Genomic DNA, 14,200 nt, shown 5'->3' with positions numbered 1-14,200 from the left:
TCTTACACTGTACAAAGGTTGAGAATAAAAGTTACCCTCTGCAGCTCAAGTGCAGACAATTACAGGGGCCGGAGTGCTGCTTTTGAATAATCTGGGTTAGAAAACAGTGCTAGGCCACTGAAATCGCTTCTTATCTCCTGTGAATGGGGGGGGGGGAGTTTCAAAGAGCCTGAATCCGAGCTACCGAGTCTGTCATGCTGGTTTATATGTGAACGGGGTCGGCTAAGTTAAATGATAGGCAGAGAAGCAAGAGCGGACGTTTTTCTATGTTGGTGTTTTGAGAGTTTATTATATTGTGAAGGAAACAGCAAGAAAAACATGTAAAACTAACACAGCAGCAGAAAACACCTGGAGAGAAAGTGGAAATAAAGTTAATTGTTCAACCGTTGAACAACTCTGAAGCGTCATATGATCAGGTACCCCTCAAATTAAAAGATCATTAAAAAAGCTTATCAATTTTAGTAGATCATTATAAAATGATAAACACTCTGTGTGTAATGAATATGTTTCATGAGTGATATATTTTATTAAATTACATTATTCATAGTTTATGTCAACTGTGATGATTGTGGCGTAGAGACAATGAAATCCCAAAATTCTGTTTATTTTCAGGAACTTTACGTCAGAAAAATAAAAAAATAAAAAGGGATTTTTAAAATATAGTGATGTCAGCCTATTAAAAAGGGTTTCTATACTGTAGCGCTAATGCACCCGACACCTGGTCAGAACTGCTTTTGCATTAATTACTGCATCAATGCGGCATGGCAGAGGCTGTGCTGAGTGAGAAAACTTTCTCTCCTTTGCCCAGGTAAGAGTGACATAAAACAAAGAATGCAACAGTTGTTGCCCATGTCCTGGATACATCTGTGTGTGAAGGGTACTAAAGTGCTGACTCCAGCTACACTCCATTACCTTTGAATCTCCCCCAATCTCTTCACAATCTTCTGAAGGCTGTGGTATTCCCTGTTGCAAGTGTACCTTTTTCTACCACATTTTCCTTCCACTCAATTTTCCATTACAATTGTACAATTGCTTGGATACAGCGTTTGCAGAGAGTCAGCTTCTTTAGCTATTACCTTTTGTGGCTTACTCTTATTGTACAGGGTGTCTTTGGGTAGACTATAACATTTCTGTATTAAAATCAGTTTTTATTTATTTTATTAATTATTAAAATGTTCTGAGAATCTGAATCTTAGTTTTCTGTGAGCTAGTGATTCTATGTGTGGTTTACTTTTCTAAGATAACTAAAAAAAAATTAATCACCTTTTTGATGACATTCTAATCCATTGAGATAAAACTGTGGTGTATTTTCTGATATCTCCCTATTTATCCTCTCAGCACATGAACATCTGGCTTTAAAGCAGCCTAAAAAAAAGAGCCGCAGGGATGTGAGGAGTGAGCATGTGAAAAGGATGTGTTAGGCATGGTTAGAAAGATGTGGAGATACAAAAGAAGCAGAAATAGTGCGAGGCAGGACTGGAGGGCTATCATACCCACAGAACATGGCCTCTTCAGCGGAAATCCCTCAACAAGTCATATCTCCCATCTGGCAACAAAGGCCACCAAGCATTTAGAGCCTCTCCATTTCTTGCAGCAGAGACAACAGCACTCTTGGCTCAGATTCTCCTTCCAACCAAAGAAATTACCATTTCCTAACATTGTTGCTATGTTTGCAATATGTAATAAAAAAGTGGCAGAACATACCTGCAAAAGCACTGGAACCCTCACTATAATCCTTTGTACAGAATCTCAGACAGAACACCTTTTAACACAACCTGCAAATAAAGGTTTACTTCACCTCTAAATAAATAACTGCTATTTAGAACTGATCTGAGTATGAATATATTAAAAACCAAAACTGTGTTGTTATCATATATGGTCAGAATCAAGTACATTGCTCACCAGCAGAGAATCGAAGAATATAGCGAAACATCTTATTACAAATTTCATTTGTTAAAACAGGCAGTTTTTATCTTGAAATTTTTTGTTTGGAAACAAATTTTCCCCACAAAAAATAATGGAATTTAAAATAATTCAAATTCCAATCCCCTGACCACAACCACACATATGCACAGCTCAATATCATTTTCAACATAACAGTGTGATTAAACAACAATGAAGACAGTCTGGGACACTTACCTATTTGACATAATCGAAATGGTTAAGAGGTGGTATTGTTACTAATAAAAATGTTATACATATTTTTTAAAATGTTTATGAAGAACTTTGATAAAGACTTAACAAAGGACAGTGTGGTGTGTTCTTTATCCTAGAGCATTCTGTACTGTGCTTAAAACCCTGCAGGACAAGAGATTTCGTCATCACTGGCATTCCATATCAACCACCTCATAGCACTGACAGAACTTACTCTTCCCAGGCTTGCAGTCCAAAAGAAATCAGTTCATAAACAATTGCTTCAGTGTGTGCTTCAAAATGTTAGATAAAAGTCTCCTAACATAGTTACTGAACAGTTATGCTGCATGAGAAGGCTCTATTTGGGATCATGCCCTTGCAAATTATATTATAGACATTTGCATTCAGACGGCATTTTGTAAAAAAAACTTCAATTGTGTTTGTATTTACAGTTTCCAATGTTTGTTGTTTTAATAAGTCTGTCGTATTATGGTTGATAAATGACCCAAATGCAAAGCATTTAATTAAAAAAGAAAACTTACAGACTGGGACACTGAACACAGACAAGTAAACAGACATGGAGCCAGGTAGTTAACAGTGAAACCAGTGAAGAACAATGGAAAAAAAAAGGGTATAAATACTGGCGTAGGGTGGAGAATGGACCAATGAACAATGGGAGCCTATCAGAAGAAATTGGTAGCTGGCGAGAAAGACAGAATGTAGAGCAACTGAAGGAGGCAGGTTAATTAACACAAAAGAGCAGGGAACTGGAGAAATACAAGAGGGAATCTAACAGAACTCTAAATGAGTAAACAATGGGATGAACTAAACATAAACGGGGGAAACATATCTACAAGGACATTCAGACTAAAAAAGCTAACACAGAGGAATCCAAGAAAGTAATCTAAACACAAGAATGGAAAATGAATCTAATCCAACATGAACAGCAACTAAACAGGGAAGTGCAAAAAAATAGGCAAGAAACTCAAAACACAAAACCTAACACAGACAGATCATGAGAAAGTCAGGAAATGACTACAAGAATGAAGCTGCATGCCTAAGCTTGCTTAAATCTAAAATCAGAGCAGGAATTTTAATGCCTAAGACAACTGGATGAGGCGCTACCTTTATCATGGCATCAAGCTTAGCAAAAAGGAAAGGTGAAAGGGGTAAAAAAAAAATATAAATTTAAAACTCATAGCTTGTGGAGAGCTTGTGGTCGCCAAGTTTTTTCCTATAAACTGAAGCCATGTTCACACTGCAGGCAAAAGTATTAGTACATGGCATCATGAGCTCTTTAATATACCCCGACATTTTACATAAAAATCTGGTGGAATCTACCAGTAAACTAAAAAGGAGTCTTCATTGTAAAATATAGCTGGGTAATGATCCAAAACAACCTTCCATGGCTATCTTGGTGCAATTTTCCATGGTCCTGTCTTTGTGTTTTTCTTACAGAAGTGTATTAGCTGTGCAATGATTAGCAGTGACATTAGCTCCAACCCTTTAAACTGGGATGACCTGATCAGTTCAATCACTAAACATAGTCAGCAGAAGCAGCAGGTGTGTATTTCACTCATGCAGTTGCTCCTGTAATCTGTGGTGAGCTGTGAACGAAATGCAAGTTTTTCATCTACAGCACGGCAGCTTATGAAGCTTAGGAAATGTGGTCATATGTTTGTGACCTGGCCTGATTAAATCCACAAAGGTCCTAAATGGGGTATACTCTTTTAGCAGATGCACAGTCATGCTTTTTTCGTTGTTTAGATATGTCTCAATTAGACAATTGATTCCTCAGAGGTCAGGTTAGCTGCACTATTTTGCAGAGATTTGAAGTTGTGGTCATTACTATGACTAGTGGTCAAGCACAAATGAGGCTGGTATCTGCAGAATGGAGTTTCCCATTGGCTCCGTGTTTTTTAGATGCAACTGCAAAGAACCACATTCAATTGAATAAAGTTGTCACATATTAGATTAAAGGTAACCAATGCAAAATTATGAATAAAATTGTTTGTTTTCAGTATTTCCTTAAAGCTTTAAGTCAGTATTTGGACCAAAACTTTGTTTGCCATCTGCATCATTCTGCAAATTTCACTATGAATGCACACAAGCTACAAAAACAACATGTCAGATCATATAATCCCACTGTTCATTAGAGGCACCACAGCTTCATACCCTTGCAGATTTGGTCATTTCATACCTGAAATGGGCCATTGAGTATATAATAGAGCCATTTTCCATGGGACGTTTTACCAACCTGCACAGCTGACTTTTCTAGTCTACTAATTATTTCAAGTAATTTTCCTAGTTTTATCATAGTCTACTACAAGACTCAGAGAAATTGTATTTACCAGCACGAGCTTGCTTGGTTTGATCAGGGGTAAAATTGTGGCATATTTAAAGAGAGTCAGCTGGCCCAAACAGGATCCAGAACATTAATAGAAATGACTTTTCCGAAATTCACAAATAATTTGTAAGATGAGCATTTTCATGAGTATTTATCTTCATAATGCATGAAATGCTTAGCTGAAAAGAAGAAAAAGGTCAAAGTAATACCAATATTGAGACACCCTCATCCATTACAATTCAACCTTAACCCTAGGTGGCAAATTGGGTGCATGTGTCATATTTTTTGCCCTCAACACATATAAAATATATACTGCGAGATTTATAACTGCCTACACACTGCATAAGTGACATTAAGTTTAGGTGATAGATGTTAGTGGGGATTGGTCAAGCGTTTTCTTTGTGAAATATTTTAACCAGTTTCTGCATTAATTGCCAAGGGATAGAAAGAGGGAGGCGTGCTAGTAGTAGCGATGACCCAAGGAAATGCCATTTAGTCTGAATGATGACTACACCTTCACCATTGTGGAGTACCATCTCCTCAACTTCTGGTTCTATATTTGTTTTCTGCCTCAGTCAGTTAAGCCAATCACATAAAAATCTGTCTACCATTAGGGGATTACATCAGTAAGCTCATAAAATTCCATTTCAAAATGTGTGAATGGATGTCTCTGATTTAAAAGTTACTTAATTTCCTTTGCTCATATTTGTATCGCAGCAAAAGTTGATAAAAGTATTACAGTACCAATTCAATCAGTTTATTTCTATATTCACAACATATCATCTCAAGGCACTTTTAGAAATCAATCCAATCAAAACATATAGATTCCATGTCAAGTATATTCATTCCAACTGATCCTAATTATCAAACAACTTTATTATATAAATTGGTTAAAATGGTTTTCTGTTTGAGGAAACCCAGAAGATTGCATCGAGTCAGTGACTTGCAGCATTCACTCTTCCTGGATGAGCATGCAGTGACAGGGAAGACGAAATGTCCCCTTTAACAGGAAGAAACATCTAGCAGAACCAGGCTCAGTGTGAGCCAACTGGGGGTTTGAGAAGACAGAGCACACACACAAAAAGAACACAGAGCACTGATCCAGGAGTACTTTCTATGTGAAAGAAAAGTAAAACATTAAATACAGTAGTAGCTACTTTAGTGGCTTCATCTAGAAGAGAAAGACAGCTAAGCAGATAAGCTCTGAGACAGTTTCAAGTCTAGAGTATGAAAGAGAGCACATACAGTTAGTCACAGTAAAAGCTCAGCCAATAGTTATGGCTAGGAGAGACAGAGTTAACACTGAAAGATAGGGCCAAGTGTATCATCTGTAAGTTGTTGGCAGCAGTATATCAGCCTATACTCCCCTTTAGGAAGGTGACACAGGTAAACATAGAGCTAGGCCAGGGGTAGATTCTAGGAAGATAAAAACAGGGAGAGCACAGGAAGTTAAAATTTAAAACAACAGCAAATAACGCAAAACTGGAGAGTATTAGGAAAATGAAGCAGAGTGAGGAAAAGTGGTTATGTCCTCCAGCAGCCTAAGCCTATGGCAGCATAACCACCGAGATAGCTCAGGATAACCAAAGCCACTCTAACTACAAGCTTTATCAAAAAGGAAAGTTTGAAGCCTAGCCTAGACAGGGGTGTCAGGGTCTCTGTCTCAGAAACTAACAGCCCAATTAGAAGTATCTGAAGCACATTACTGTGTTCATCACATTTACAGTTTTTTTGCCACCCCAGAAAAAATGTTTGAAAGACCAAGATGTCCAACGGAAAACCAATCATTCATAGATGGTGCCGCTGATAGAATGACAAGCGTTTCCTTTCAGTACGTTGAGTATCATATTCAAGTAACACTATAGTCACAGTCATTTTGCAGTGTTGGGAGGTTTATGTAAGGTTTATGAAGGCAAAGCAAGCAGGCCGCTGTCAAGTCTTCGAACTGATTTAAAACCACCAATTCAATTGTCTTTCCATAAAAACGACCACCAGAGAAATTGTACAGCAATGATGAGCTGGAATAAGCTTTGGGGGAGGAGATAAAAAGATGACAGTATCCATAAAGTATGCAACCAGTTTTATGGCAAGGAAGGTTTTTTTCCCCCCGACTTGCATCATGTGAATTGAAAGTCTTGAAATTCAACAGGCAGGCAAGAAGCAACAGATCTCATTTGCATTGGTGCTCAGCGCCTCTAAAATCTCTGCTCCCAAAGTAGGTCAATGAGAAACGGTGCCTCTGAAAATAATAACAAAAGGTGAGCCCTCTTCCTCTATTAGGGGTTGGAGCTGGGCCTTTGTGCGTCTCTATGCTCCCACCGCAAAATTCTCCCATATCAGCACTCTCCAGATCTTATGGTATTAAACCAAAGCTTATTAAGGCACAATTTTGCATTCAGGCTGCAGACCTTCTCAGCAGTCGTTGTAAAATTATAATAAGACAATGGCAAATACGCACAGAGTTTCAATATTGTTTAGTTAGAAGGCATTGAGGCTGAAGCTGTGAGGATGTTACTGTACTGTTATAGTCTCACTGTTTTTTATCAGTGTGCTTTCATGACCCAAAGGGTGAGCTGAAAAGCATTTCCTCTTCTTTCAGGGATGGGCAAAGTGTATCCCACCTACAAGATTAACGCAGACCAGCACATATCACCTTTAAAAGGCCATTACACACACACACACAAAATTTCACTATTGCATGACTCACACTGAATCATACCACGGCCTTCCTCTTTTAGCTTTACAAATGTTACAAATCCACACACACTTTCTCTGTCACTGTTCCAACAGTTTATGCAACGTCTAGAGACCCGAGCTTCATACACAGTTAATATCTCCACTGTCCAGATGATTAACGTTACCCAATTCACATTCCCAAGCGCCACCTACATTTCCACTCTTCCTCCCATTTCACCTTCCTCATTGAGCTCACTCCTGGGCTTCAGGTAAAAATAGCTGCTCCACCCTGTTCCTCTCTGCTGTCAGACCATGTGCAGTTCCTCCAATGAGATGTGAGACCTCAAAAAAAATGTTTAAAAGAAGCAAAGGCTTACTTGTCATTAAATAGATTTCATTTATTCTTATTTAGGGTTAGGGTGAGCCTCAAAAAGCTAGAGGACTGTGTTATTTTGAAGCCAAAGCATTTAACAAGGGAAAGTACTTTTTTTAAGCATAATTAGGAAAAACAAATGCAATCAAAAAAAGGTGGACATAACTGCTTCTTATACCCATTGTAAAACATTGTAAAGGCTACATTATTTTTATATATCAAAAATCTTATCCATTATATTTTTCTTAGTCTCAGAGCTTTTAAAAAAAATAAAAATCAAAGGTAAATTGTTTTACCTAATCTGGGGGTCGTCTTATTTCAGGTGATTTGATCGATTTCCTTCCAATCCAGTGACCATCTGTCAAGTTTTGAGGTAGCTTTCTGACCCACATGCAAAATTATGTACACAACACAGGTAGTAAAATACAAAAAGGATTTATTTACAAGGAAAAAATTGGTTTTAAAGTAAGGCTGGAAAGGTTTCTGAATCCAGGGGTTCAGCTGTGTCTGACAAGGAGGAGTTCTACTGGCCAAAAAGGATGAATGATTGGCGGTAAGCAGTTGGGTTTACGGTCTCCTGGTTTGTAGAAGGTGTTGGGTGAGACGTGAAGATCCCGGTGGTAAGTTTTGGAGGAGGTTTGCCAGAGCGGTTCTCGTGTTCCAGGAAGGTTTTGTAGAGACTTAAGCAGATGAGTTCTTTCAGCCTTTGAGAGGAGTGAACAGAAAGTTTGTGAGGGAGCATGATGAAGGAAGTCAGAGTTTAAAGTAGTGCAGTGGACGACCATGAAGCTGAAGAGATTCCAGGAGTAATCTGCCACAGGGGAGTTAACAGGAGGAATCCAGGACTGGTTATTTAACTTCAACCTGATAACAGAGCATAAAGGTAAGCTGAGCTGAGGTAAGCAATTACAATTTCAACAATTTGTCAGAAACTACAAAGAATGGAGTTAACATGAGCTGAGGGGGTTGAAGTTGATAATCAGGAAATAATGATTGTCTTGCAGCTCCTTTTATTCTCAGCAGTCAGATGAGTGTGATTGCAGACAGATGTGCTGTCTGCCACCGGTCAACCACGACTTCCAGCAGAGATCCTCTGTTCAGAGGGAGGAGTCACACCTACATGAAAACAAACGAACACACCAGGATCATGACAAACTCCATCCGTCCTCAAGATTAGGTCACTGTATTTACAGACTGAAAACATCTGGACATATTCTCTGTAGAGGACTTTGTTTTCACGGAAATTCAAATTTAAGGAGAGCATTCGAGCCATGTGTGAAATATTTCAGTTAGTGTGCAATGAATCTAAAATACATGAATGTTAAATTTTCATCATGACATTATGGAAAATAATGAACTTTATCACAATATGCTAATATTTTGAGAAGGACCTGTATGTTCATAACCATGTGTTAAAGGAAAAGATTAATTGTCTGAGCACAGAGACTTGAGGTACACCTGTGCTCAAGGTGATGGCAGAGGACACAAAAGGAATAATTTTAACATGTTGCAGTATGTTTGTCAAAACGATTAAGCTCCCCAGGCACAGAGTGGTCCACAGACCCAGCTCTTTTGAAATGAAAAATTGGCTATATATTCTTTAACACTGGCACAAAGGAAAAACTCCCACTTTGGAGCTGACACATGCCTTTTGCATTAATAACGCCCCCAGGCCATGTTATGTCTAACTAATATTTTGGAAATGTGTGACACTTGACAATAAGACTGAGGTCTGAGCAAAAAACTACAAAAAGCTGTTGTTTTTTGGAACCTGCAGTGGTAGCAATCAAAAAATAAAATAAAACTCAGGCTTGACTTTGAAGGGCAATTTCAACCATTTCAAATGTAACAAACATTCAGAACATTCACCTATTAGCATGTCTGCCTGAAGCACATGATGAAGGTGATGCATATTAAAGGGTTTTCTTTTAAGTTTGCTTTGGCGTCTTTCCGCTCCGGCTGTCACAGATTTCCTATTACAACCTCAACTAAATCCATCAAAAGTTACCTTTTAACAAGCGATGCAAAGCAGCTTTGGGAAGGTTCCGTGAAATCTCTGTTACCCTGTCAGTGATAACATTGGATGTGAAGTTGTAGCCTGTGGCCGCAATGCTTAAGCAGGACGTGAACAGAAGTCCTGCTACATGGCATTTCTCATTATGGAAAGCAACAGTGTTTTGCTGGAGGCACTGGCATGATTCTTGATATGAACCATCTAGTTAACAAGCCAACAAGTTTGCAAATAAGTTTTACAGTTAAGGACAGAAAAGATTGTTTGGCAAAAGCTCTGCAGAAGCAAAGATTTGCAGAGACGGTAAGAAATTACGTTTTTCTCACATCTCCCAAATACAGATGTATTTAAATACATAAGGGTACACTTTAAAGGGATCATCATATAAGACTTCTTGCTCTACACTCATATAACGCGTGTAATGAGTTAGCCAACATCATGCTTCTAAATACTTGAAAGGAACAAAGGAAGGGAAAGCAGCATTTAAAGGCTCATTTTTATCACTGACGTTCTTTTCCGAAGCTTGAAGATGGTTTGCCCTATCATCTGTGTTATGTGCTGTGGGCTTGATGCCACTCTCCAATCAGTGCTGATTGAGTGCAGGTGCAAGTTTGTCCTTCCAAGAGAATTACCAGTTCTCCAACCAAATTGACCGATGCTTGCAGCAAACTTTTGTAGTACTGCAGGTTTTGAATCTTTTCTTGATGGTACCACAGTTAAATCATAAAAATACCTTGCCACCTTTACATATCTATACATGCTTTTGTGTCCATTGTTGCTCACAAGTGAATGTCAGCTCCAGCTCTTCTTGTGTTTTGTGTCACAATGCAAAAAACAGTTCGTTTATTGATTGCAAGGATATGGAACTGATTGCAAGGAACCAGCACCAATATGGGCATAAGTGGTTTTATTACAGGCGTATTTAAAGGCAACTGCCAATCAAGAGAGACAGATAACATCTCTTAAATGCATTGGACAGACAGCACTACTAGTCCTTGATGACTGTGAAGGGGCCGCACTGTGACATTGTACATCTGTCAGGTAGGTGGGGTGTAGAGACGTCTAGTGGTCCGATTTAGGAACTTTTCCTTCACACAATGGCGAGATGTCATCTCCTTTAAAAAAGCACACTGCATGAAGGTTAGAAGAAAATCTAGTTTTAATGCAGTTTTTCTATCTTCTCATTTTAAAACAGAAATTTCAAATGGGTAAAATTGTTATTGGCAGGTCAAAGCTGTGCAAAAATCAGTGATTGGAAAATGGCTACAAAATTGTGATCTCTGTGGCTCTCTAGTGGAACCAACTCAGACGTCAACTCTGACTCAGTGCCAGTCTGCCAGTATTGATGCCCAGGTATAACGTCTGTGAGCTGATTTCCAGCAGAAGTGGATACAGCTGCTGTGTTATTCCACTCCACGCCAAATAGTTACTGGTATCCAGGCCGGGAGTGGAAAATCCTACTGACAAGGAACCATCACTGTGCCTGTACTGCCAACTCTGCGGTACATTTGATCTGATACTGTAATCATTGCAATATAGTCACAGGACCTTTCAACACGTGGGCTTTCATTGCCGTTCCACCATTCCGTCAACACACTTAACATTTCTTGGTAGTGAGGTTACTTTAGAAGACCAAAATCACTTCTTGGAAGTAGTAAATATGCAGAATTGGAAAGAAGAATTAAATCATTCTTTGAAAATTCACACAGTCTTTGTTGGCATTATATGGCCTGTTCAGTGCAATACATTTACCTTTTGTCAAACATGATGAAACGTCTTTTCTCTTAAAAAAGTAATCAAGAACAAGGACTTCTCACAAACTTCCCTTTGTCCTACAACTCATTGCCCTGCCTCTCTTTAACAAGAAGCGGGCGTGCCTGAATGGAAGAATGGTCGTGTCCTTCACACTGCCTGATTTGCTTAGGAAAGGCGTTCACGTCTAATACTAATCTGAATGACAGCAGTGAAAATCTTGGCTCAGTTTCACAGGCTAGATTGGGCCTGGCCCAATGACCTTCTCTGGGAGAACATGGAAAGTTTGCTCAATATGTCACAGGCAGTGTGAGCTTAGAAGAGAACAAAAAAGCAGTGATTAAACAGGTTTGATCCATCGCTTGCATTAGTAAGTGTCTGGAGAATTGCTGCGCTGTGCTTTGAGATTATAGGACAGATTTTATGGATCCATTCAAGAATAAAAATCAATCAATGAATAAAACAATAATGGTTTTAAATGTGATTTAGAACTGTTTTTAAGACTCCAACTCCTCCCTATAGCATTCAACACACCCATAAACTCAGACCAATGTCATTATAAATTATGAAGATTTTATTTTATTCAGAGCCAGACAGTATATATTCTTTTAGAGAACATCCTGCAGGATAAGAACTGATGCCAGAAAATAAACATAATACAAAATCTGTACTTCACTGAAATAAACAACTGATAATTCATAAAATGGACATTTCCTAAGGCATAAATATAGCAAGAGATGTAAGTTTAAAGCAAATTAGCCTCAGGGAAGTTGAAACAAAGTGTTAAATGGGGTTAATTGAATTGTAAGTCTTGTCAAAGAAGATTACCAAGCATGAGAAACACCACTTTAATTGCGTTATTACCATGTGGATTTAGGCACAGGATATTTTTGTCCAGTAATTATAGCTTGAAAGTCTGCGTATTTTTAAGCACTTTAAGTCAGGATGATTTGGATAGAAATTTTAAAAAGTCCAAAGAGAGAAAAGTTCCATTACACAACATTTCTTTAAAGTCGTTCAGTAATAATGTAGCCCAAAAATAAAGATTGAAAGGATGTGCTATCATGATGAGTATTATAATGAGAAGACAAGCCTTTATTTTAGTGTTTAGTGTTATTCATGCATCAAAGTAAAAAAATTTTTATCAGAAAAACAATCTGCCACATTTACCCATTTATTTCTTAAATAACATTCCCCTTTTGGTTGATTTTGATTATTAATGGATTCAAATTAAAGAGTAATACATCATACTTTTTACAGAATAGTTTTACTAATTCCCATGACCAAATAGAGACTCACACTTGTTAAAAGTGTGAAAAAAACTGCAAAAAAGTAATGATGTTAAGTTTGGAATGGTGAACATTAGAATAATACTGTGTCCACACAAAAGAAAAGCAATAATAGCAAACGTCTTCTGCTCAAATGTGGGTTTGTAGGGTGAAGATTTACATGGTTAATGTTGACTGAGAGATTTGCTTGAAGACCTATCAAACTGACACACTGTTGACCAATTTAAAAGTGCTCTATTGCAAGTCCAGTCTGCCTGTAATTCTCCCCTATAATTAAAGATTGGACAGTGATTGGCTGAAGGCTTGTTATGTTGCTGTTATATCATTAACACTTTACCAATACCACTTTATTGTTGCAGAATTACAACATTGCTTTTGTATGTTATTTTATTATTTTTTGTGCACAGTAGGAAACAATTTATCTGTATTTTCATAACCAGGAGGAGGCAGGTCCATCAGGCACTGAAAGGACCCAGCCTGCTACTACTTGGGTTGAGGCTATATCTTATTCTTCAAGGTGAGAAGTCTATTCTGCAGATTATTATGGTTACAAAATAAACATGATGCAATTACAGTGTTACCTTTGTGTTCCTAAGCTTATTATTAGTCAGTGTCAGATGCAAATTAATTTTTAGCATGTCATTTAGATAAATTTAGTCTTCAGCATATATCTTTCTGTTTCTGCAGTGACAATGGTGCAGAATACGAAGAAGAGCCACATAGTGCCTAAAGGCCCATGAAACACAAGGTAGCTTCTGTCTGAAGAAAAATAGCAGCTCATCCAACCCAACAAAGAGAGGTAAACAGCTCTCGAGGCGGGTGAGTCAGGCTACCTCAAGACCTGGTGATGACAACAAGGACAAGTGGCACTCTCCAGGTGAGCCTGACATTAGGGCACAAGCGCCTACATTTATCCAGAGGCGTCCTCCAGGACCTAGACTTAACACCACAAAATCATGGTCACCTCTGACCCCGTTGAAACAGTTTTTTTTTAGTGCAAGCACCTTCTGGAACATAATTAATAATACCAATTTGAATGCACAAGGACAATTTCAGCTGGCCAGAAATTCCTGTGGTCACCAAGTTTGTTTATTTAGTTTTTATTGCTAATTGTTCTTGCACATTTTTTAAGGGAGTGCATTGCTTGGGTTTACAGTTTGTTTTTTTAACTTCAAATATGTAAGTTGTTATTTTCAATTGATAATACTACTGGGCACCGTCGAATACCAGTTTTACAATCCACTCAGTCTTGCCAACTTGCTGATTTTGTTGCTATATTTAGCGACTTTTCAAACCTCTTGTGACTTTTCTTAAAGAAGCGACTAGCGACAAATCTAGCCACTTTATCAGATCTTATTGCAGACTTTTGCCAACTCTAATGAGAGAGCACATTATGTTTTTTACTAGTTTCTCAGCGAGAAGCTGGTGCAGTTGTGAGCTCATCTCCCGTTAAAAAGTGCTTTCGAGCAGCTCCACCATTATCCAGTCAGAGCTGGACACATTAACCTTGCCGCGCCCTGCAAATTAATTGCGCATGCGCGAAGCCGCAACTGGTCCGGTGATTGTGTGTGTGCATATATATATATATATGCACATACACACAGGTTAATAATTGTTAC

General features: G+C 38.3%; 1 long non-coding RNA gene across 1 annotated transcript; it reads left to right on the top strand.

Moving 5' to 3' along the window:
- The first annotated feature begins 10,496 nt into the window (after positions 1-10,496).
- LOC124880371 lies at positions 10,497-13,452 on the top strand. The gene is made up of 3 exons (XR_007041301.1): positions 10,497-10,581; positions 13,022-13,098; positions 13,269-13,452. It is a non-coding gene; the product is annotated as an uncharacterized LOC124880371 (long non-coding RNA).
- Positions 13,453-14,200: the final 748 nt, after the last annotated feature.

This window comes from Girardinichthys multiradiatus, chromosome 14 (genome assembly GCF_021462225.1).
Source record: "Girardinichthys multiradiatus isolate DD_20200921_A chromosome 14, DD_fGirMul_XY1, whole genome shotgun sequence".
In the NCBI taxonomy this organism is placed as follows: domain Eukaryota; kingdom Metazoa; phylum Chordata; class Actinopteri; order Cyprinodontiformes; family Goodeidae; genus Girardinichthys; species Girardinichthys multiradiatus.
The sequence above is the reverse complement of the archived record's forward strand: the minus strand, read 5'-3'. Positions and strand labels throughout refer to the sequence as shown.